Source organism: Oryctolagus cuniculus, chromosome 4 (genome assembly GCF_051225735.1).
Source record: "Oryctolagus cuniculus isolate XC-2025 breed Fujian yellow rabbit chromosome 4, ASM5122573v1, whole genome shotgun sequence".
NCBI lineage: Eukaryota > Metazoa > Chordata > Mammalia > Lagomorpha > Leporidae > Oryctolagus > Oryctolagus cuniculus.
This window is the reverse complement of record NC_142870.1, coordinates 142,977,183-143,000,625: the sequence shown is the minus strand read 5'-3', so window position 1 is coordinate 143,000,625 and position 23,443 is coordinate 142,977,183. Positions and strand designations below refer to the sequence as shown.

The 23,443-nt window shown below is 42.5% G+C and overlaps 1 protein-coding gene across 3 annotated transcripts in view; it reads right to left on the bottom strand.

Moving 5' to 3' along the window:
* The window catches only part of PIK3CB (phosphatidylinositol-4,5-bisphosphate 3-kinase catalytic subunit beta), a 173,854-nt gene that overhangs the window by 136,624 nt on the left and 13,787 nt on the right, over positions 1-23,443 (bottom strand). The window contains exon 2 of one of the 3 annotated variants that reach the window (XM_051818647.3): positions 12,000-12,157. The exons of the other annotated variants lie outside the window; for them this stretch is intronic. The gene's annotated coding sequence lies outside the window, so the exon portion shown is untranslated. The remainder of the gene's footprint in view (positions 1-11,999; positions 12,158-23,443) is intronic. 3 annotated transcript variants of the gene reach the window in all.

Below are 23,443 nucleotides of genomic sequence, written 5' to 3'. Positions count from 1 at the left end.
ATTTGCAAACTAATAGGTATAATATGCAACCTTCGTGTTATTGGATTTTGCAATAAAGAGAGAAATAAGAATCAGTAATTTTATTGTCTTTATAAAGAGGAGCACTAGAAGGATATATAAATAATCCATGATTTTTTGGTTGGGGTGGGATGTTAAAGAGAAATGGGGTGAATAGAAGAGGGCAGCTAAGGGACAGTAGTGGAAAAGAGACTCCTCAAACGCTTCATGGTTTCTTCTGAACAAAAGCCTCACTACAGGTTCTCTCATTCTCACCCAGAAAACCAAGGGTAATCTTTTCTACCCACTAGCAATTCATGATTAACAACTAAGTCATGGCCTAATAAATAAGGGAACTACAAAAAACATGCACCCAGGGTTGAGCATTAGGCACAGTGGTTAAACTGCTGCTTAGGATGCCTATTTCTGTGTCATAGTGCTTGGGTTCAAGTCCCTGTTCTGTACTCCAGTCCCACTTCCTGCTACTGCACACCTGTGGAGACAGCAAGAGATGCCTCAAGTAGTGGGAGTTCCAGGATCCTGGCTTCAGCCTAAGCCAGTCCCACCTGTTGTTGAGTATTTGGGGGAATCAATCAATCAATCTCTCTCTCTCTCTCTCTCATACATAAAATAAATTTAAAGGCTTTAAAAAAAAAGATTTATTTATTTATTTATTTGAAAGTCAGAGTTATGCAGAGAGAGAAGGAGAGGCTGAGAGAGAGAGAGAGAAAGGGGTCTTCCATCCGCTGGTTCACTCCCCACATGGCTTCAACGGCAGGATCCGAAGCCAGAAGCTTCTTCCAAGTCTCCCAAGTGGGTGCAGGGGCCCAAGGACTTGGGCCACCTTGTACTGCCATAGCAGAGAGCTGGGTGGGAAGTGGAGCAGCTGGGACTCGAACTGGTGCCCACATGGGATGCCAGCACTGCAGGCGGCAGCTTTACCCACTACACCACAGCACTGGCCCCAAATTTAATGTTTAAAAACAAAATATGCGTCCTTAAACTGAAACAATGAAAAAAATTACTGTCCTGAAATGTCTCAATAATGAATTATCAATATCCATCTTTCATTTACCTAAAATGCAAAACACTATCTGACTGACTTCTGGCAACACCAAAATTAAGTAGTTTAGAATCTAAACCTATGCAGATACTGCTCACCCCTGCACCCTGGGTGAGGAAAACTCCTGTGCACCTGCACCTGCACCTGCTCTGATGACATTTTCTCTAGGGCTCTTTCCTGATCCCCTGGGGAATTCTGCTATGATGTGCAGGCATCATACAACAGTGCACCAGAAATATTGATTTGCTTATCTTCCCTGTTGGCTATGGATACCTCAGGACAAGTGAAGAAGTCACATACTTATAATCCAACTACCTAACAAAGTGCTTTTGCAAACAGCAAGTAATCAAAAACGTTCACTAAATGAACTGAAGAAACCATATAAGCAAAATTTTAGTGTAGCTGCAGTACACTTTCATGTTCTATCTAGTCTCACAAGCATTTCACTTTTTTTCAACCTCACTTTGAAGGAAATAATTACAAGTCGCATACTTCCTTAGTGAAATGTACCAACAACCTGAATTTAACGTTTTCATACACATAAAATAACTAAACATTGTATAAATGCATTTATCAACTCAGAAGTGTTGAATAAAACTGTAAAAAAATATATATATATATTACAAGGGGGAAAAGCAGCTAATATTCAGAGTAATAAACTTTTATAATTTTTAATTCATTTGCTAAAAATCTATGAAATATAAAGGAATGATTTCAAGTTAAGAGAGTATCGCATATTTCCTACAAAGGTAGAAAGAGTTACAGTGTCCAGATACTTCTTCACATAGTATCTCAAATACTGCTACTAACTTACATATTTTTAAATAACTGTCAAGTATCCTGAGGAAGAACAAAAGGAAACAGAACACAGAAATCAACTACTTACAAATACCCAAGGTGTGGCCGGCGCCACAGCTCACTAGGCTAATCCTCTGCCTTGCGGCACCAGCACACTGGGTTCTAGTCCCGGTCAGGGCGCCGGATTCTGTCCCGGTTGCCCCTCTTCCAGGCCAGCTCTCTGCTGTGGCCAGGGAGTGCAGTGGAGGATGGCCCAAGTGCTTGGGCCCTGCACCCCATGGGAGACCAAATCAAATACCAGTAAAAATCGGGAACTAAGAAGAAAATTAATTTAAGTGCACCCTAGTTAACCATGAACCTATCCTCCAAAATACTGTCTTCCAAATCTAGGAACTCAATAGCTATTCTATTTACTGTCAGAAAATGATAAGGAATAAAGAACGGAACTAGGAAACACATGCATGTGTATTGACCCATACATACACATAGCAATATTTATTACTGTGTCTCTGGATGTCCAAAAAGACCAAGGATTCATATTGCTATCTCAGACTAAAAAAATCTAAGACCACAGCATTCACTCAAGCCACAGTCTTCACCCCAGTAAGAAATGAAATTCTCATTATTCTCAATATATGATAAAGTTGCTCAATCTTAAAATTCAACCAAAATAGTTATGGAATTCCTAACCTTATCACTATGAAAAAAACAAATATATTAATTAGAGCTCAGCATTTATTTAGATATTTTTAAAGCTTGGGATTAAAGTCAAAATTCTATGTGGTTAACTGGCTTAGCTGTTTTACTCTCCTTTTCAGTGTAGTTGTTATTCATCAGAAATCCAGTTAGGGGGCAGCTGCTTAGTACAGTCGTTAAGAAGCAGTCTGAATAAGCCCTTATCATAGTGCCTGGGTTCAAGTCCAATCTCCATTTCCAATTCCAGCTTCTTGTTAATGTGTACTATGAAAGGCAGCAGTGATGGCTCAAGTAGGTAGGTCCTTCCCACCACGTAGGAAACCTGAATTTGAGTTCCCATCTCCTGGCTTCAGCCTGACCCAGCCTTGGCTCTTGAGAGCATTTGAGGAGTGAACCAACAGATGAGAGATCTCTTGTTCTCAGTATGTCTGTCTCTGTCTCTTTGCCTTTCAAATAAAATGAAATTAAATTTTTAAAATTAAAAATATCCAATCAGATTCATTTTTTGTCTTTATTTCACTTTGAGTTTTTTCTCCAGCCTGATTTTATGTAGTTATTTTTGATTATGTTAAAAACATTAATATGACTCTGAAAGTCAAAACAATACACTCAGAAAAACATCCATCTGCATTCCTAATAGACTGTTCCCATTCCTTTCATCTTTTCCATACTACATGAAACCAAACTCTATATGTAACTAGTCTCATCAGTTTCTGGCTTCTGTTTCCTGTTTTCACTTTTGTACAAATGAGCAAACACATATATATTTTTTGTATTTCCTTCTTTCTCTTCCACAAAATATAGCATACTGTAATACTCCTTTATACTCCACTTTTTCCCATTAACATGTTCTGAAAATTACTTTATCAGTTCATACAGATATTCCTCATTCTTTTATCTGAACAGTACCCCAAAGTGTGGCTATAGAGTTATTTATAGGTAGTTAGGTTATTTCCAGCATTTTTGTAATTATAAATAATGCTATGATAGATGAAAAACATGGTATATGGATTTGTGTATTGGAAGTTCATCTTGAGGATTAATTCCTAGAAGTAGGACTTCTGTTTCTAAAATGATTTTAATTTTTAAATACAAACATGTGCATTTATGAATACACATATATGCATATAAATTTTTTACTCTTTATTGCTAAGAATTGAGAATTACTATGGTATCCCAAGACTCTGGTCTCAAGGTTCTCTTCACTGTCTTCATCCATAGAAAATTTCACCCAGTCCTTGCTGTCAAATATCACCAAACACTGATAACTCTTAAATTTCCATCTCTAGCTTGAACCTCTTCCCTGAGCTTTTAGACCTGTGTGTCTCTACTTGACACCTTCACTTGGATGTGTCACGGCATTTCAAACCGGGCTAAAATAAACTATTGACAGCCTCCTGGTCTGCTCATCCTCAAACACCACTACAGACCAAAACAAACCATCTGTTTCTATCCTGAAAACATATCGAAGTTACCCAACATTTCCACTGCCCCAACAAAGCCTAAGTCTGCAACCATCAGAAGTTTTAGGCTGTCGTGTTTCAACACTCACAGAACTTGTCTCTCTGCTTCAACTCTTGCCTCTACAATTCATGTGTGTAGAGCATCCAGAATGTACCTTGTACAGCATAAATCAAATCACCCAATTCCTTGCTTAAAACATTCCAACAGGGACTAGTGTTGGAGCACAGCAGGTTGAGCCACTGCCTGCAATGCTGGCATCCTTATATGGGCAGTGGTTCAAGTTGCGGCTGCTCCACTTCCAATCCAGCTCCTTGCTAATGAGACTGGAAAAAGCAGCAGAATATGACGCCCAAGTCCTTGGGGCCCTATATCCACATGGGAGACTGGATGGAGTTCCACGCTCCTGGCTTCAGCCTAGTCTAGCTCTAGCTGCTGTGGCCATCTGGGGAGTGAACCAATGGATGGAAGATCAATCTATCGATCTCTCTCTCTCTCTCTCTCTAACTCTGCCTTTCAAATAAATAAATCTTTTTTAAAAAAATCCAAAAGCATACTATTATGACCCTGAGTAGAAACTATGAACAACTATGACCCTATAGGATGTTAACAATGACCTACAGAGATCCCATATAATGTGGTATCTGTCTATATCTAACTTCATCTTCCAGTCTCCTATTCATTCACTATTCTGGTACCATACTGGTTGTCTTTCTCTTCCTCACATTTTGTTCCTAATTTAGGGCTTCCATGCTTGCTGTTCTTTCTTTTTTTAAAGATTTTATTTATTTGCTTGAAAGGCAGAGTTATAGAGAGGCAGAGACAGAGGCAAAGGGGGAGAGGGAGGGAGGGAGGGAGGGGGAGGGAGAGGGAGAGGGGGAGAGAGAGAGAGAGAGAATGAATCTTCCATCCGCTGGTTCACTCCCAAGATGGTCGCAATGGCTGGAGCTGTGCAGATCCGAAGCCAGGAGCTTCTTCCAAATCTCCCATGTGAGTGTGGGGGCTCAAGCACTTGGGCCATCTTCTACTGCTTTCCCAGGCCATAGCAGAGAGCTGGATTGGAAGAGGAGCAGCCGGGACTTGAAGCGGCACCCCTATGGGATGTGTTTTACCTGCTATGCCACAGCTCCTTGCTCTTCTTTCAGCTTGGAATGTGCTGTTCCTGTCCCCAGGTTTCTGCCATTTTCAGCACTTATGTCTCACCTCAAAAGTTACCACTTTACAAATTTTCTGTACACCATCACAGTTAAGATGGCAATTGAGGGCATTCTTTACCATCATGCTTTATCACTTTCACAGTATTTAATAATATAATTCTCATTTATTAAAAATCTTTGTCTTGGCACAGTAGTTTGGCACAGCAGTTGGGACATGACTTTGGACACCCACATCCCATACTGCAGTCTCTTTTTTGAGTTCTGACTACTCACTCATGATCCACCTTCCAGCTGTTGGGAACCCTGGAAGCTACCAGATGATGGCTCAAGCACTTGGGTCCCTACCACTCACATGAAGACTCTGATTGAGTTCTAGGCTCAAGGTTTCAGCCTGACCAAGTCCTGGCTATTTCAGGAATTTCAGGAGTGAACCAGCAGATGGAATATATTTCTCTATCTATATTTCAAATAAAAAGACAAATATAGAGAAAGTCTTGAGAGTGGCTCTGAATCCATACAATGTTATTCTTTTTTAAAACTTTTCTATTAAATATGAAATTTCAAAATGACACATACACAATTTCACACCAAAAAGAACAGATTCAGGAAACTGATGAAAATGCTGCATGCTCCCTTCTTTTGCTCAATTTATTATGTAGGATGTAGTATACTTATTAGATAGTTAAGTCGAAGTCATCTACTTTGGTATATAGGTAATTAGTAGTAACATTTTACAAAACTCTCCAGACACAGAATAAAAAGGAGATGAGAGATCACAAAAGTAGAACAGGTACCCAGAATAATGTAATGAGGAGACAGATACAGCAAGACTATCACTAAAAAATAAATAAATAAATAAATGATCTACACAGGAAGCAGTGGTTGTACCATAGTTAATTTGCTTCAAATATCAGAACTTCCCCATTTTACATTCCTTTTGTGTTCTTCAATCATGCCACAGACACACAATGCATTAGATGGATAAAATTACCTTTACTCAAAATTAAAAGAGTGACAGAACAAGCATGTCTATAGTTTAAAAGCAATCAGCATTGGCTAAGCTTAAGTCGATCATTAGGTGTCTCTTCCTTCTACCAGGAACAGCATTTGGTTGCCCTTGATGATCTTTTTCCTTCAGTCATTGCTATTTTTCAGTCACTGACAAGGTCCTTGAAATGAGTCCATCTTGGTCCTCAAGTACACTCAGCAAGGCAGAACAGAAAAATAGAACCTGCCCTACAGATAAATGAAATAGAACTCACTGCCCCAAAATAAACTTACATTTCTCTCAATTTATTCACGCTTTTTACCATCTGTTTTATTGGAAAGGCAGAGTTACAGAGAAAGGGAGAAACAGAGACAGAGATCTTCTGTCCACTGGTTCATTCCCCAAATGGCTATGACAGTCTGGGCTGGGCCAGGCTGAAGCCAGGAGCTACAAACTCCACCTGGGTCTCCCACATGGGCTGCAGGTACACAAGTACTTTGGCCATCATCTGCTGCCTTCCCAGGCACATAAGCAGAGAGCTGGATCAGAAGTGGAGCAGCTGGGACTAGGACTGATGCTTACAAGGGATGCAGTATTGTAGGTGGAGGTTTAACCTGCTATGCCACAATACCAGCCCTTAATTTGTTTTAGATAAAAATTCCAACGGTTTAATGGAGAAAATATTTTTTTCAATGAAGTGGTAAGGACAATTGGAGAACTACACGCAAAAGAACAAAGTCAAATCCCTTCCTTTCACCACACACAGAAATTATTTCAGTATATATCAAACATACATAAATGTATGAAAACTGTAGTATTCATAGAAGAAAACACAAAAGTAAATCTCTGTGACCTAGGTCGGCGCTTTCTTAGATCTGACACCAAAAACACAAACAACAAAAGGAAAAATATATAACTTGTATGATACCAAAACTGAAAACATGGGGCAGGAGTTTGGCACAGTGGTGAAAACACCACTTGAGATGACCACATCCCATATCAGTGCCCAAGTTTGAAACCCTACTCTATTTCGAAACCAGCTTCCTCCTAACACACACCCTGGAAGGCAGCAGATGATGGCTTAAGTACTTGGGTGCCTCGTACCTAGGAGGAGAACACGGGTTGGGTTCTAGCTCCTGTCTTTGGCCTGGCCCAGCTGTGGTTATTGTGGGCATTTGGGGAGTGAATATGCAGATGTGCTATCAACGCTAAACAGTAGTAGGCAGAATATCTTTTTTTAAAAAAATTACTTATTTATTTGGGAAGCCAACAGATAGGCAGAGACAGAGAGATCCACCCTCCTCTGGGTCACTCCCCAAATGGCTCCAATAGTCAGAAGCGAGGAACTCCATCCTGGTCTCTCACTCAGGGGGCCCAAGAGCTTGGACCATCTTCCGTTGCCTTCCCAGGTGCATAGCAGGGAGCCAGATTCGAAGCCAGGACTCAAAACAGCACTCCAATATGGGATGCTAGTGTCACAAGTGGTGGCTTAACCAGATGTGCCACAATGCTTGCTCTAGGCAGAATACCTTTGAATAAACAAAATTCCATAAGCCAATTTAATAAATCACACAAAATCAAAACCATGGTCTTCTAACTCCCTTATGTTTACAAATATAAATAGAATAAATAATTTCCAATAGCATGTCATACGTAAGGGTACAAATTAAATACATTTTGGAAAACTTTCAGCATTTCTACCAACAGAAACAGGAACGAACATCCCAGTACAGCCTACATTGGTGTTCTGTGGTCCATTCACTCTTTTCATCACCTGAAATTCCCACTTCACATTCCAGCTGGCAGTTTCATAAACACAGGTGATTAAATCCTGCAATCATCTCCTCTAGGATTTCTTCCTTGCCCATGATCCTCCTGAGGATTAGTACAGAAATTTTAATTCTACTCATTCTCAATCTTTTTAGTCTCAATTCCCCTTCATGTTTAAAAATTACTTATAGAGGCTGGCACTGTAGCATAGAAGGTTAAACTTCCGCCTGCAGTGCCGGCATCCCATATGGGTGCCAGTTTGAGTCTCAGCTGCTCTACTTCCAATCTAGCTCCCTGCTAATGGCCTGGGAAAGCAGTGGAAGATGGCCCAAGTACTCAGGCCCCTGTACCCACATGGGAGACCTGGAAGAAGCTCCTGGCTCCTGGCCTCAACCTGGCCCAGGCCCAGCCATTGTGGCCATTTGGGGAGTAACCAGAGGACAGAAGATCGATCTCTCTCTCTCCCCCTCTCTCCCTCTCTCTCCTTATCTGCCTTTCAAATAAATAAATAAATCTTTTTTAAAAAACATGACTTATGACCCAAGCTCTTGGCTATGTAGGTTATATTGATCTATATTTCTGAATTTGGGGGCCGGAGCTGTGGCACAGCAGGTAAAGCCACTGTCTGTAGTGCCCGCATCCCATATGGGCACCAGTTCGAATCCTGGCTGCTCCACTTCCAATCCAGCTCTCTGCTAATGTGCCTGGGAAAGCAGCAGAAGATGGCTCAAGTGCTTGGACCCCCACATCCATGTGGGAGACCTGGAAGAAGCTCCTGGCTCCTGGCTCCTGGCTTCAGCTCAGCTCTGGCCACTGTGGCCATCTGGGGAGTGAACCAGTGGAGGGAAGATCTCTCCCTCTCTCTGTCTCTCTCCCTCCCTCTCTTTCTCTCTGTAACTTTGCCTTTCATATAAATAAAATTTTTTAAAACATATATTTCTGAATTTGAAATTAAAAGACTTTTAAAATAAGTGTATTCAAAATATTTACTTAATACTTTAATAATACTTTTTAAAGTATTTATTTATATAAAAATAATAATCTCTCAAAACAAAAACTTTAGTGAGTAGACTGGTATTGTTTTATACTTTTGAAGATTTCTTTAATGTCTGGTTTAATGAAAGATAGTTAGATTCTCATCTCTGTTCAGATATCTTCTGGATATATTTCACTGTACAAGTGTGAGAGAATGAGAGCAATAAATGGCAAATAATGTCTTAGCATTGCTTAGAAATAATTTTGACCCTGAAGGTTTCAGAAAGAGATCAAAGACCTCAGAGGGTCCTCGTATCAGTTACACTTTGAGAATCAATCACTGCTCTATTCTATGCTCCCACAATGCCTGCATAGGCTCTATCATTTGTCCTTATCACATATCAGAATTCTCTGTTCAAATGTCTGCCCTCTGAAAGTTCCTTAAAGCCATAAACCAAGAACGTTCAACTTTGCATCCTTGGTGCCTCACACAGCAAACAACACATACCCTTTCTAAACATATGTTACAGAAATATATGGAAAATATTAGCAAATTCTTTAACTAGTATATAAAAAAAAATCTTGTGATAAATTGACAGCAGTGCCAGAAATAGAATAAAGGATGCATTCAGACCTGGTATGACCACACTAGATCAGATCTTTGTAAAGTTAAACCCTGAGGGAACAAGGAAAGCAGAACTTAAAAAGCATCTTAAACTGTAAACAAACACCCACTGCTCCAGTCTTCTGACTAAATAAAAAGTATCCACCTCTGCAAGGAGACAATTAAGCTACTGTTTTTAAAGTGGGGGAGGGGTGTGGTATCAAGGTAGGGAGAGTGTGAGTATACAGATGACTGAGAATAAAAACAAGTATCCTTTGCTTATGAAATTCATGTCTATTTTTTTCATATTTTATTTGACGAAATTTCAAAAAAACATTTTCCTGTCTTTATTTGCATGTTTTCAAAGCAATGCCTCGTTACATTTCCATGAATGACTCCCACCCTCCCAACTCATAACATTCCTGAAGACAGGACATACATTTGTCTCTCTTGTTTATTACTTTATTGGCCTGGTACCTTAGTGCTTGATTTGCTAACTAACCATATAGTTGAAGCAGCACCTGTACCCAGGAAAAAGATATCCTTTTTGCAGTAAGGGATGAGGGCAGGGGCAAGGTGTCACACTAGCCAAGAGAATACCGGGAGCTCTTGGAAGATTCTCAGGTGTGGAGGGAAGAATCAGAGTTCAGCTGCTTAACTAGAGAAGCCCCTGCAGCCTTCACACCCTACAGAGTTGGTGGACTCCTCTTGAGACATCCATTCTCAACTGTAAAATGAAGCTCTAAAATACAGAGGCTGTTGTTACTCTTAGGAAGTCTCTGCAGCCTGTGTCCACAGGAAAGCCCCAACCTCTCAGCATAACAAAATTTGATCATCCAGAAGTCTGAATTGTAATCACAGTCTACTCACTGGTGGTTCACATTCTATTGACAAAACTTTCAAGATTGTTTGATGATTTACAAACAGCTTAATATTGTTACCACATCTTCTAGACAGGGAAACAGGTAAAGTAACCTGCCAAATCAGTCCCTCACAGAGAAAAGGCTAAGTGACAAATTTTAAAAATAGTAAGTCATTAAAATAATTTCCCTAGCTCCTATTATGTTTTGTTAAAGCAAGTAAGTCACTAAATATTTAGTAGTTAAAATCCTAACCTGTTTTTGTCTCCACATTTGAAAAGAGAACACCATGCAAAACATTCATTTCAACATACCTTCAGAACAAGGCTCACAAGTTTATTCTGAGAGGAGTAGAAAAATGACCACTTATTATGTTCACTAAAATGAACTTAAACTTCACTCTAATCACAATTATATTTATTGGTACCTATTCAAAAAGTCTTTAAATCAAGTGGATAAGATGATGTTTAATTACTGTTACATGATATTCTCATCAGCTATTAAGAATAAAACCTTGCAAAATAAAACCTGGTCATTAAATGCAAGAAGGCAATTCCTTAAGAATTCTTAATTTCTTTTTTTTTTTTTTTTTACAGGCAGAGTGGATAGTGAGAGAGAGAGACAGAGAGAAAGGTCTTCCTTTGCCGTTGGTTCACCCTCCAATGGCCACCGCGGCCGGCGCACTGCTCCGAAGGCAGGAGCCAGGTGCTTCTCCTGGTCTCCCATGGGGTGCAGGGCCCAAGGACTTGGGCCATCCTCCACTGCACTCCCTGGCCACAGCAGAGAGCTGGCCTGGAAGAGGAGCAACCGGGACAGAATCCGGCGCCCCAACCGGGACTAGAACCCGGGGTGCCGGCACCGCAAGGTGGAGGATTAGCCTAGTGAGCCGCGACGCCGGCCAAGAATTCTTAATTTCTTTTTTTTTAAGATTTATTTATACATTTGAAAGAGTTACACAGAGAGAGGAGAGGCAGAGAGAGATAGAGGTCTTTCATCCAATGGTTCACTCCCCAGATGGCCGCAACGCCTGGAGCTGCGCCAAACTGAAGCCAGGAGTCAGGAGCTTCTTCCAGGTCTCCCATGCGGGTGCAGGGGCCCAAGGACTTAGGCCATCTTCTTCTGCTTTCCCAGGCCATAGCAAAGAGCTGGATTGGAGTAGCCGGGTATTGAACCAGCACCCATATGGGATGCTGGCGCTTTAGGCCAGGGCGTTAACCCATTGCGCCACAGAGCCGGCCCCAAGAATTCTTAATTTCTACAATACCAACTGGCGCCGTGGCTCACTAGGCTAATCCTCCGCCTTGCGGCGCCGGCACACCGGGTTCTAGTCCCGGTTGGGGCGCCGGATTCTGTCCCGGTTGCCCCTCTTCCAGGCCAGCTCTCTGCTGTGGCCAGGGAGTGCAGTGGAGGATGGCCCAAGTCCTTGGGCCCTGCACCCCATGGGAGACCAGGAGAAGCACCTGGCTCCTGGCTTCGGATCAGTGCGGTGCGCCGGCCGCAGCGCACCAGCCGCGGCGGCCATTGGAGGGTGAACCAACGGCAAAAGGAAGACCTTTCTCTCTATCTCTCTCTCTCACTGTCCACTCTGCCTGTCAAAAATAAATAAATAAAAAATAAATTTCTACAATACCTTTTCAGTATATCCTGTTGACAGCCTTCAGAAAACTTAATATGTAGGAGTCAGTGTTGTAGCAGGTAAGGTGACACTTGCAATGTCGGCATCCCGTACCAGGGCACTGGTTCAAATCCCAGCTGCTCAGCTTCAGATCCAACTTCTTGCTAATGTACCTGGGAAGGCAGTGAAAGATGGCACAAGTACATATCTGGGCCCCTGCCACTTATGTGGGATGAAGTTCCTGTCTCCTGGCTTCAGCCTGGCCCAGCACTGGCTACTGGCAACAACTGGGGAGTACACTATTGTTTTAAAGATCTCTCTGTTTCTGTCTGTCCCTCTCTCTCCTCCAATCACTCTGCCTTTTAAATAAATAAATAAATCTTTTATTTTTTGATTTTTTTTATTTTTTTTTTAGATTTATTTCAAGACAGAGTTACAGAGAAAGGTAGAGACAGAGAGAGAGGTCTTCCATCCACTGATTCACTCCCCAGATGGCCACAACGGCCAGAGTTGCACCGATCCGATGCCAGGAGCCAGGAGCTTCCTCCAGGTCTCCCACATGGGTGCAGGGGCCCAAAGACTTGGGCCATCCTCCACTGCTATCCTAGGTTATATAGCAGAGAGCTGGATTGGAAGAGCAGCTGGGACCAGAACCGGCATCCATATGGGATGCTGGCGCTTCAAGCCAGGGCATTAACCTGCTACACCACAGCGCTGGCTCCAATAAATCAATCTTTTAAAAAGAATGCATAATGTGTATAAAAATCAAGATTAAGAGGTCCATTTTTAAGGGATTCTTATTTTTTTAATGCATATTTTTTCATCTACTTGAAAGGCAGAGTGAAAGAGAGACTGCAACAACCAGGGTTGGTCCAGACAGAAGCCAGGAGCTTGGAACTCCATGCAGGTCTCACATGTGGTTATCAGGGGTCCAAACACTTGAGCCATCATCTGCTGCCTCCCAGGATGCATTAACAGGAAGCTGGATAAGTGTAGTGGCCAGTAATCGGCACTCCAATATGGGATGCAGAAGTACCAAACATTCGCTTAACCTTCTTCACCACAACACCTGTCCCACAAAGGTGTCTTCTCCACAAAGTGCCAACTTCATTAATTATATCAGAACAATTTCTACATAGATTAACAGAAAAAAAAATGTATTAAAATTATAAACACATCAGTAGTTTGTTTACAAAATCTTCAGTGATTTTTCAGATATTTCAGAGAAATATAAGGACCATCACTGTCACATTCATTCACCCACATAACTGAACATGTATGCAGAGCAGGAGTAGCAGAATGATTGAGTTGAGACCCTCTGTGAGGATGGGACTAAAGAGAGGTGACTGAAATCCATAGAAGTTGGGACCTGTTTATTCAGAATTACTATGGAACAAATTAGATATGGGAAAAAAAAAAAACTAACAAGAACTAAAGAGCTAGAACTGCCAATAGAAAAATAGGCTTATATTAGGGGAACAAGTAAGAAAATGGAAGACTTCTGGGCTTTCTGAATTCTTCTGGCAAAACAAATTGCCACAGAAATGCTGCATATGGCTAGACCAAAGGATACCAACCTTAAAACATGTAAAAGTCAGCCTTGTGGCGTAGTGGGTAAAGCTGCTGCCTGCTACACAGGCATCCCATATGGGTACCAGTTTGAGTCTGGCTGCTCAACTTCCCATCCAGCTCCCTGCTAATGTGCCTGGGAAAGCAGCAGAGGATGGCCCAAGTGCATAGGTCCTTTCCACCCACGTGGAAGAAATGGAGGAAGCACCTAGCTCCTGGCTTTGAACGGGCCCAGCTCCAGGTGTTGCAGCCATCTGGGAAGTGAACAACCATAAGACCTCTGGAAGACCTCCCTCTCCCTTGTTCTCTCTCTGTAACTAAATCTGCCTTTCAAATAGGGCAGGTAGGGAGTGCAGTGGAGGATGGCCCAAGTCCTTGGGCCCTGCACCAGGAGAAGTACCTGGCTCCTGCCATCGGATCAGTGCGGTGCGCCAGCTGCAGCGCGCCAGCCGCGGCAGCCACTGGAGGGTAAACCAACGGCAAAGGAAGACCTTTCTGTCTGTCTCTCTCTCACTGTCCACTCTGCCTGTGGAGGACAAAAAAAAAAAAAAAAAAAAAAAAACCTCAAATAGGGCAGGGTCAGCATTGTAGCAAAGTGGGGTAGGCAGCATCCCATATCAGAGTGCCACTTCCAGTTCCAGCTGTTCCACTTCCAATCAAGCTTCCTGCTAATGTGCCTGGGAAAGCAATGAAAGGTGGCCCAAGTACTTGAGCCCTGGCACCAAAGTGGGAGACCCAGAAGGAGTTCCTGCCTCCTGACTCACCCTTGACTGTTGAGGCCATTTGGGGAGTTAACAACTGGATGGAAGATTTCTCTGCATCTCTCATTCTCTCTGTCACTCTGCCTTTCAAATAAGTAAGTAAATCTTAAAAAGAAATGGCAGGCAGGCATTTGGCACAGCAGTTAAGACACTAACCGGGATGTCTGCACCCCTTATCAAAGTGCCTGGGTTTGAGGCCTGGCCCTACTTCAGATTCAAGCTAATGCAGACCTTTGGAGGCAGTACATGATGGTTCAGCTGGTTAAAAGTCCCTGCCACATATGTGGAAAATCCAAAGTTTCAGAGTCCTGGCTTTGGCCTCGCCCAACAATGGCTGTTGCATGAGTTTGTGGAGTGAACCAGCAGATATAAGTTCTCTGTATTTCTCTGTAAGTCTCTACCTCTCTGACTTTCGAATAAATATAAACAAATTTTTAAAAAGAGCTCTGCAGGCAGAGGAAGAGGCTTATTCTCCACAATAAATGTTAGTATTTTTAATCTTCACTACTTTAATTTTTATACTTTTAACCTTTATACTATATGTCCACAGGTCCTACAGTTTTCTGTAGCAGTGCACTCAAATTCATAAATATTCAGACAGATCTGTTAACCACTATTATGCATTTGAGCCATCTATTGCAGAAAATATGTCAATCTGCCTTCATTATTTCTTTGGTTATAATCCCTAAATTGGGTCACACAGAATCTAAACTAAATATTTCAAAGCAAAATCTAAGCCTTGTTTATTCAGCACAGCACTGCTTATAATGAAAATAGATTATAAACCTTCTAGAAGCCAGCGCTGTGGGGTAGCAGGTAAAGCCGCTGACTACAGTGCCAGCATCCCATATTGACGCTAGTTCGAGTCCCGGCTGCTCCACTTCTGATCCAGCTCTCTGCTATGGCCTGGGAAAGCAGCAGAAGATGGCCCAACTCCTTGGGTCCCTGTTCCTGTGTGGGAGACATGGAAGAAGTTCCTGGCTCCTGGCTTCGGATCGGCACAGCTCTGGCCATTGAGGCCAATTGGGGAGTGAACTAGCAGATGGAAGACCTCTCTCTCCCTGTCTCTGCCTCTGCCTCTGCCTCTCCTTCTCTCTCTGTGTAACTCTTTCAGGTAAATAAATACATCTTTTAAAAAAATAATATAAATAAACCTTCTAAAAGCGGGACCGGCACCGTGGCGTAATGGGCTAAGCCTCTGCCTGTGGCGCCAGAATCCCAACTGGGGGACAGTTTTAGTCCCGGCTGCTCTTCTTCCCATATAGCTCTCTGCTATGGCCTGGGAAAGCAGTAGAAGATGGCACAAGTGCTTGGGCCACTGCACCCACATGGGAGACCTGGAAGAAGCTCCTGGCTCCTGGCTCCAGATCTGCTCAGCTCTGGCTGTAGCGGCCATCTTGGGAGTGAACCAGCGGAAGGCCCTTTCTCTCTGCCTCTCCCTCTGTCTGTAACTCTGCCTATCAAATAAATAAATAAAAATTAAAAAAAAAAAAACCTTCTAACTCCAAAACCACATACCTCATTTGTCCTCCCCTCATCAGCTAAGTGACCTCCATTTGTCTCTTCCCACTTCTCCTTTACTTACTGCCTGCAGTGTGGATTCAGCCCCACTCCCACAACTGAGAAAATTATCACAAAGTCCTTCACAAGGTTCTAGCCCAAGTACATTGGTCCCTGCCATATATGTGGAGCACCTGGACTGAGTTATGGGCCCCTGGCTTCAGTCTGGCCTAGTGTAAGGCAGGCATCTGGGGAGGGAGCCAGCAGACAGAAGATCTCTGTGTCTCTCCCTCTCCCTCTCTCTTTGTAAGTCTGCCTTTCAAATAAATAAATATCTTTAAAAAATATATATTATTGGTACAATTAGTAGAACTGGATTGTAGACTACAACTTATATAACACTGTATCAATGCTAAACTTGACAACTATAAATTTGACAACTATACTATAAATAAGAAAATATCTATGGATAAATGCAACAACTTAGCTAGATCATCAGGGAATTATGCTAAACACAAAAAAGCCAAAGGTAATATACTAGATGACTACATTATACAGCATTCTTAAAATGATAAAATTGGGTCTGGCTTTGTGGCATAGCAGGTTAAGCCTATGTCTGCGCTGCCAGCTGCCAGCTGCCAGCATCCCATATGAGTGCCAGTTCAAGACCCAGCTGCTCCACTTCTTTTTTTTTTTTTTAAGATTTATTTATTCATTTGAAAGGCAGAGTTACAGAGAGGCAGAGACAGAGAAAGAGAGAGGTCTTCCATCCACTGGTCCACTCCCAAGATAGCCACATGGCTGGAGCTGAGCCAATCTAAAGCCAGGAGCCAGAAGCTTCTTCCAGGTCTCCCACGTGGGTATAGGGGCCCAAGCACGTGAGCCATCTTCTACTGCCTTCCCAGGCCATATCAGAGAGCTGGATCGGAAGTGGAGCAGCCAGGACACAAACCAGCACCTATATGGGAGGCCAGCACTGCAGGCAGCAGCTTTCCCCATTATGCCACAGTGCCAACGCCTGCTCCACTTCTGATCTAGCTCCCTACTAATGCACCTGGGAAAGCAGAAGATGGCCCAACTCCTTGGGCCCTCGCACCCACATGGGAGACCCAGAAGAAGGTTCTTGGCTTCTGGTTTTGTTCTGGCCCAGACCTGGCTGTTGTAGCCATCTGGGGAGTGAACCAGACAATGGAAGATCTCTCTGTCTCCCTCTCTCTGTGTAATCTTCCTTTCAAATAAAATGAAAAATAAATCTTCTTAAAAAAGATAAAATCATAGAGATGTAAAGATTAGTAATTGCCAAGGTTAGGAAGGGTGGGAGAGGGAGAGGTGGCTACTGCTGTGAAAAGGTAGCATGAAAGATCCTTGTGATGAAGGGGCCGGTGCTGTGGCAAAGCAGGTTAATGCCCTGGCCTGAAGCACCAGCATCCCCTATGAGAGCCGGTTCTAGTTCCGGCTGCTCCACTTCCCATCTAGCTCTCTGCTATGGCCTGGGAAAGCAGTGGTGGATGGCCTGGGTCCTTGGGCCCCTGCATCCACGTGGGATACCCGGAGGAAGCTCCTGGTTCCTGGCTTTGTATCAGCGCATTTCTAGCCGTTGTGGCCATCTGGGGAGTGAACCAGCGGATGGAAGACCTCTCTCTGTGTCTCTACCTCTCTGTAACTCTTTCAAATAAATAAAATAAATCTTAAAAAAAAAATCCTTGTGATGGAACTATTCTACCTTGGTTGTGGTGGTGACTTCACAAATATATACATGTAACAAAATTCCATGAACTAAATACACACACAAATGAGTAATGTAAAATTGCTGAAAATAAATAACGTAAATGAATTGTATCCAAGTCAATTTCCCAGTTTTGATATTTTCTTCAGTTATGAAAGCTATTACCACTGGGGAAATACGAGTAAATGAAAACAGAGATTTCTCTGTATGTCTTACAACTGCACAAGAATCTACAATCACTAAGGAAAAAAAAATGTATTGATGGCTAGAATTGAAGACTGCTTCTTTGTGGGGGCACAATAATTCTACCAATGCTACTTAGTACCATAACAGCTTTTCTGGCAGAAGGATCCCTCTGTTCTGTTTGGCACCCACAGGCAATGGCTCACACAAACATTTAAGACAAAATTCCCAAGATTCCAACCTCAGAGTCAATGCTAAAATGGTTAGCAATTGTCCAAGTCAAAGTCCTAGAGTGAAAGTCTTTCTTAAAATTACTTCAAACATTATCATATGCCTATTCTATACCAGGTATTATGCTAAGTATTTAGCATGGGTGCAGATGAAACCAACTATACAAGACAGTGTAAGAGATGATTCCTCCCTTCAGGTGGGGTAAACAGGTAGAAATTGCAATTTGAAAGGAATGGAGTTGAAGGAGGACAAAGGAATAAGATGCAGAAGGGGGACTCGGTGCAATCTAGGCAGTTTAGGGGAGTATCCCTGAGCCAAAAAGCACTGAATAAGAGCCAAGAGCCAATGGGACCAGAGTAGAGGAGAACAGATAGTTTCTCAACGTTAACAGCTCTCCATGAATTAATACATAATGAGGTGATGAGATTTAGCCCCATTTATCCTATTGTATGATAAGCAAATCAGAGACAAAAAGAAAAAACAACTTGCTCAATATCACATGACTAATAACTCTGAACTCAGTCTGGGTTCCAAGAGAGTAATAAAAAGGTTGGGTCTTGGAATTCGGTATCTGCCTTGTTCAGAACAGGGATATTTTACTCTTGTCCTTTATTTTTCCTTCCCTCCTTAACTCTTTTTCTCATTAACCATTTCTAGTTCTAAATTTTTTCACTGCCCACAATCCTTCCTTCCACCAATTATTATCACAAACATATCATGACCTTTGTCTCTGTCTCCCCATGTACCCTGCAAAAACTGATCTCAAATCTGGCTGCTTTAAACTAGTCAAAACTGTATCAAAAGATTAAAAACAATTTGAACAACCATTCACAGAGGAAAAATTATATTACATTGCCACAATAGAATCCTAAACCTAAACTGTCCTAAAAAATATAGTAATTATATATCCATAAGTACCTAAAATCAGATATAGTCTTCAAAAAGTTCTTAGAAAATGTACATTACCTTTTTTGTTTAAGATTTATTTATTTTAAAGTCAGAGTTATACAGAGAGAAGGAGAGGCAGAGACAGGGAGAGAGAGAGGTCTTCCATCTGCTGGTTCACTCCCCAGTCGGCCACAACGGTTGGAGCTGCACCCATCTGAAGCCAGGAGCTAGGAACTTCTTCCGGGACTCCCACACAGGTACAGGGGCCCAAGGACTTGTACTGCTTTCCCAGGCCATAGCAGAGAGCAGGATCAGAAGTGGAGCAGCCGGGTCTTGAACCAGCACCCATATGGGATGCTGGCACTGCAGGTAGCGGCTTTACTGTCTACGCCACAGCGCCGGTCCCTGTACACTACTTTTAATCCACATTTTCCATGAATTTATGTACCCTTGTATTACTAAGAAAAGGCACAGCAAACAATGAATATGTTACATTTCCATTTGTGAGGGTAGGGATATTCATAAATGTATGAGTTATCTAAGAAATAACACATAAAAGCTATTCCCCTCTTGAGAGGGGAATTGGCTAGAGAGAGGAGCATCTTTCTTGAAATTTTTTACCATCTACATACACCAATTATTAAAAAGAAGAATATATAGGGACCCATGTTGTAGCACAGCAGGTTAAGCTGCCACCTGCAATACCAGCTTCCCATGAGTGCCAGTTCAAGTCCCAGCTGCTCTGTTTCCAATCCAGCTCCCTAATGTACCTGAGAAAGAAGCAGAAGATGGCCGAAATACTTGGACCCCTGCCACCTTCGAGGGAGACCCAGAGGGAGTTCCTGGTTCCTGGCTTCAGCCTGTTCCAGCCCCCCAGCAGTTGTGGCCATCTGGGGAGTGAACCAGTGAATGGAAGATCTCTTTATCTCTCCCTCTTTGCTCCATCACTTGCCCTGCCTTTCAAATAAATGATATAAATCTTTAAAACATTTTTTTTAAAAGAACTGAAATGAAGTTGTTTTTAAAATATAAGCTCTTTTTGAAGATTCTTATTCAGTTGCTAGAAACAAAGGAGGTTGGGCTGCCACTTAAAACACCTGCATCTCTCATCAGAATGCCAAGCACTGGTTCAAGCCCTACCTACTCTGCTTCCAGCTCAGCTTTCTGCTAACCCACATCCTGCCACCCATATGGGAAGATGTGGTTAGGGTTCCTGGCTCCTGGCTTCAGCCTGGCCCAGCAGACTGTTGTGAGCTTTTGAGAAGTGAACCAGAAGATGGAAAACCTCTCTCTCTCTGCTGTTCGGCCTTTCAAGTATATAAAAATAAATTAAACATTAGAAAAAAAAAAAAAAGAAATCTTCTGAACAAGATCTAAACCACAGAGTTCCTACTTTCTTTTTTCAGAGATACTTAAAAGTATAGTCATCAAAGTATGCTGCTTAAGAAAAACACACGTTCCTTTTGGCAGGCAGCCATGAAACTACTGAGCCAAAATACACAACTAGGTTAGAAAAAAAAATCAATGCAGTAAGATAAAATGAAGATTCTATTAGGCTAGGGGCCCAATTCAAATCTAGATGCTGGAAGAACTCATCAAAACACATTACTTATGAATAAAGAACTGAGCCAGAATATAGATATAGTAAAAGGTCAAAGACATGCTATGCAGGAGACTAAAACACACAAAAAATATGAAATAACTGAGTATAAATCAAAATGAACTTACATTTAGAGATTTAGTGATTCAATCTGAAGAGAGGATAAAAGCATAGAGGTCCCTGACTTTACCCACTGTACCACGCTGGCCCCTACTTCCAAAACAAGACTGTAGGGCTGGTGTTGCGGCGTGGTGGGTTAAGCCGCAGATTGAGATGCCAGCGTCCCACATCAGAGCACCAGTTCCAGTCCTGGCTGCTCAGCTCCTCATCCAGCTCCCTACTAATTCAACTAGGAAAGCAGTGGATGTTGGCCCAAGTATTTGGGCTCCTGCCACCCAAGTAGGTGACCCAGATGGAGTTCCAGGCTCCCCTCCCCCTTATCCCTCCCCTCCCCCTTATCCCTCTCTCCCTCCCTCTGTCACTCTACCTTTCTAATAAATTTTAAAAAAATAAGTCTTTGAAGAAAACTAAAAACAAGATTGGGAAATCTTTGCAGTCCATTTCAGCTATAAATTCTACCTGGCCAAGCAATTCTATTCCTCACAACTTTAAAGCCTTTTTCTAGTCAGACTTTCCAAGCACATTCTCAAGGCCTCTCTGGCTCATCTTACACACCACTCCCTGCCATCCCCTCCTCTCTGGCTACAAAGGTCTTCTTTTAGTCCTTCAAGATGCCAGGTTCCCTCCCACCAAGCATCCTTCCTAGGTACTGCATCTCCACACCCAGCAGCTCTTTTGTCTACTGTGATCTATGGGTTCTCAGCAATGTTAGACCCTAATATTCCCTCTTTAAAAATAACACCTCATAACATTCCCTTTACCATTTGAAATAAAATTTTAAGACAATAAGCCAGCACCGCGGCTCACTAGGCTAATCCTCCACCTTGCGGCGCCGGCACACCGGGTTCTAGTCCCGGTCGGGGCACCAGATTCTGTCCCGGTTGCCCCTCTTCCAGGCCAGCTCTCTGCTGTGGCCAGGGAGTACAGTGGAGGATGGTCCAAGTGCTTGGGCCCTGCACCCCATGGGAGACCAGGAGAAGCACCTGGCTCCTGCCATCAGATCAGCATGGTGCGCCGGCCGCAGTGCGCCAGCCGCGGCGGCCATTGGAGGGTGAACCAAAGGCAAAGGAAGACCTTTCTCTCTGTCTCTCTCTCTCTCACTGTCCACTCTGCATATCAAAAAAAAAAAAAAAAATTTAAGACAATATAAACATAACTTTAATTAATCACATATATGTAAATGCTTTACAGAATACAAACTAAAATACAAAGGTGAAATAAAAGAAACATAATTTAGTACAAAATATATATGCCTAATAGTAAACACTGGTATGACAACATTAAATATCAGTCAAGCGCTTATACCAAAACTTAAAATTACTGATTGTGACAGCCACAAAGGCAGACTGACACATGAGTTGGTGACTGAATACCATTAGCAGTGAATGCCACGGATAACATGAATTCTAAAAAGATAATACTTCGAGGGCTGGTGTTGTGACATAACAGGTAAAGCCACCGGCTACAAAAGCAAAGGAAGATGGCCTAAATGCTTGGGCCCCTGCTACTCATGTTTGAGACCTGAAGAAGCTCCTGGCTCTTGGGTTCGGCCTGGCCCAGGCCCAGCCATTGTGGCCATCTAGGGAGTGAACCACAGTATGGAAGATCTTCCTCACCCTGACTGCCCCTATGTAACTCTGACTTTCAAATAAATAAGTAAATCTTCAAAATAAGCCTGCTTACATTAAAAAAAAAAAAAAAGATAGCCCTTGGTAAATTTTAAAATAAACAAGTGCGCAATCTTCCCCACATTTACAAAGCAATCAGTCGAAAAAAATTAAGTATATATTAAACTTATGCTACAAATAATTGATTTGGATTTTTTTTAAAGATTATTTATTTGAAACACAGACAGAGGAGAGGGAGAGAAGGAAAGAGAGAGGGAGAGAATCTTAAATCCACTGGCTCACTCCATAAATGGCTTCAATAGCCAGGGCTGGGCCAGACTGAAGGCAGGAGCCAGGAGTTTCTTTTGGGTCTCCCACATGGGTATAGGGGGCCAAGCACTTGGACCATCTTCCACTGTTTTTCCAGACACATAAGCAGAGAGGCAGATGGGAAGTTGAGCAGCCAGGACTTGAACCAGTGGCCCATACAGCATCACAGGTACCAGCTTAACTGGTTGTGCCACAATGCCAGCCCCAATAATTCTTTTGTAGGTAAAATGGAGTTGGGTTGGAGACAACTGGTTCTCAACTTTGGTTACATATTGAAAAAAGAAAAACTTTAACCATGGTACTTTGCGTACCATCTCAAAGATTTCTACACAGGGGTTCATGCTGTGGCACAGAGGGCTAAGTTACCATGCCAGCATCCCATGTGAGTACTGTCTCAAGTCCCGACTGCTTCACTTCCAATCCAGCTCCCTGCTAATGTGCCTGGGAAATCAGCAGATGGCACAAGTGCTTGGACCCCTGTACCCACATGGGAGACCAGGAAGAAGCTCCTGGCTCCTGGTTTTGGCTTGACCCAGCCCTGGCCACTGTGGCCATTTGGGGAGTAAAACAGTAGATGGCAAACCTTTCTCTCTGTCTGTCCCTCTCTCTCTAACTCTGCCCTTCAAATAAATAAAATAAATATTCAAGAAAAAAAAAACAGGTATTACCTGTGTGAAATGAAAATGGAAGGCCCTACAGAGCCCCACCCCCAGAATTTCTAATTCATTTAGGTCTGGGATAGAGGTTGAGAATTTGAATTTGTAGTAGTTCAATGTGATGCTGATTCAGCTGGTCCAGACACCGTATTTTGAGAATCATAGTTCTAGACTACAAAGATTCATAATGACAGGGACCATGTTTTGAATGTCTGACACAAAATGTACATCAAATAAAAATTAGGTAACTTGAGCTAAAATTAACCACAAGATACACTATGCACTGCA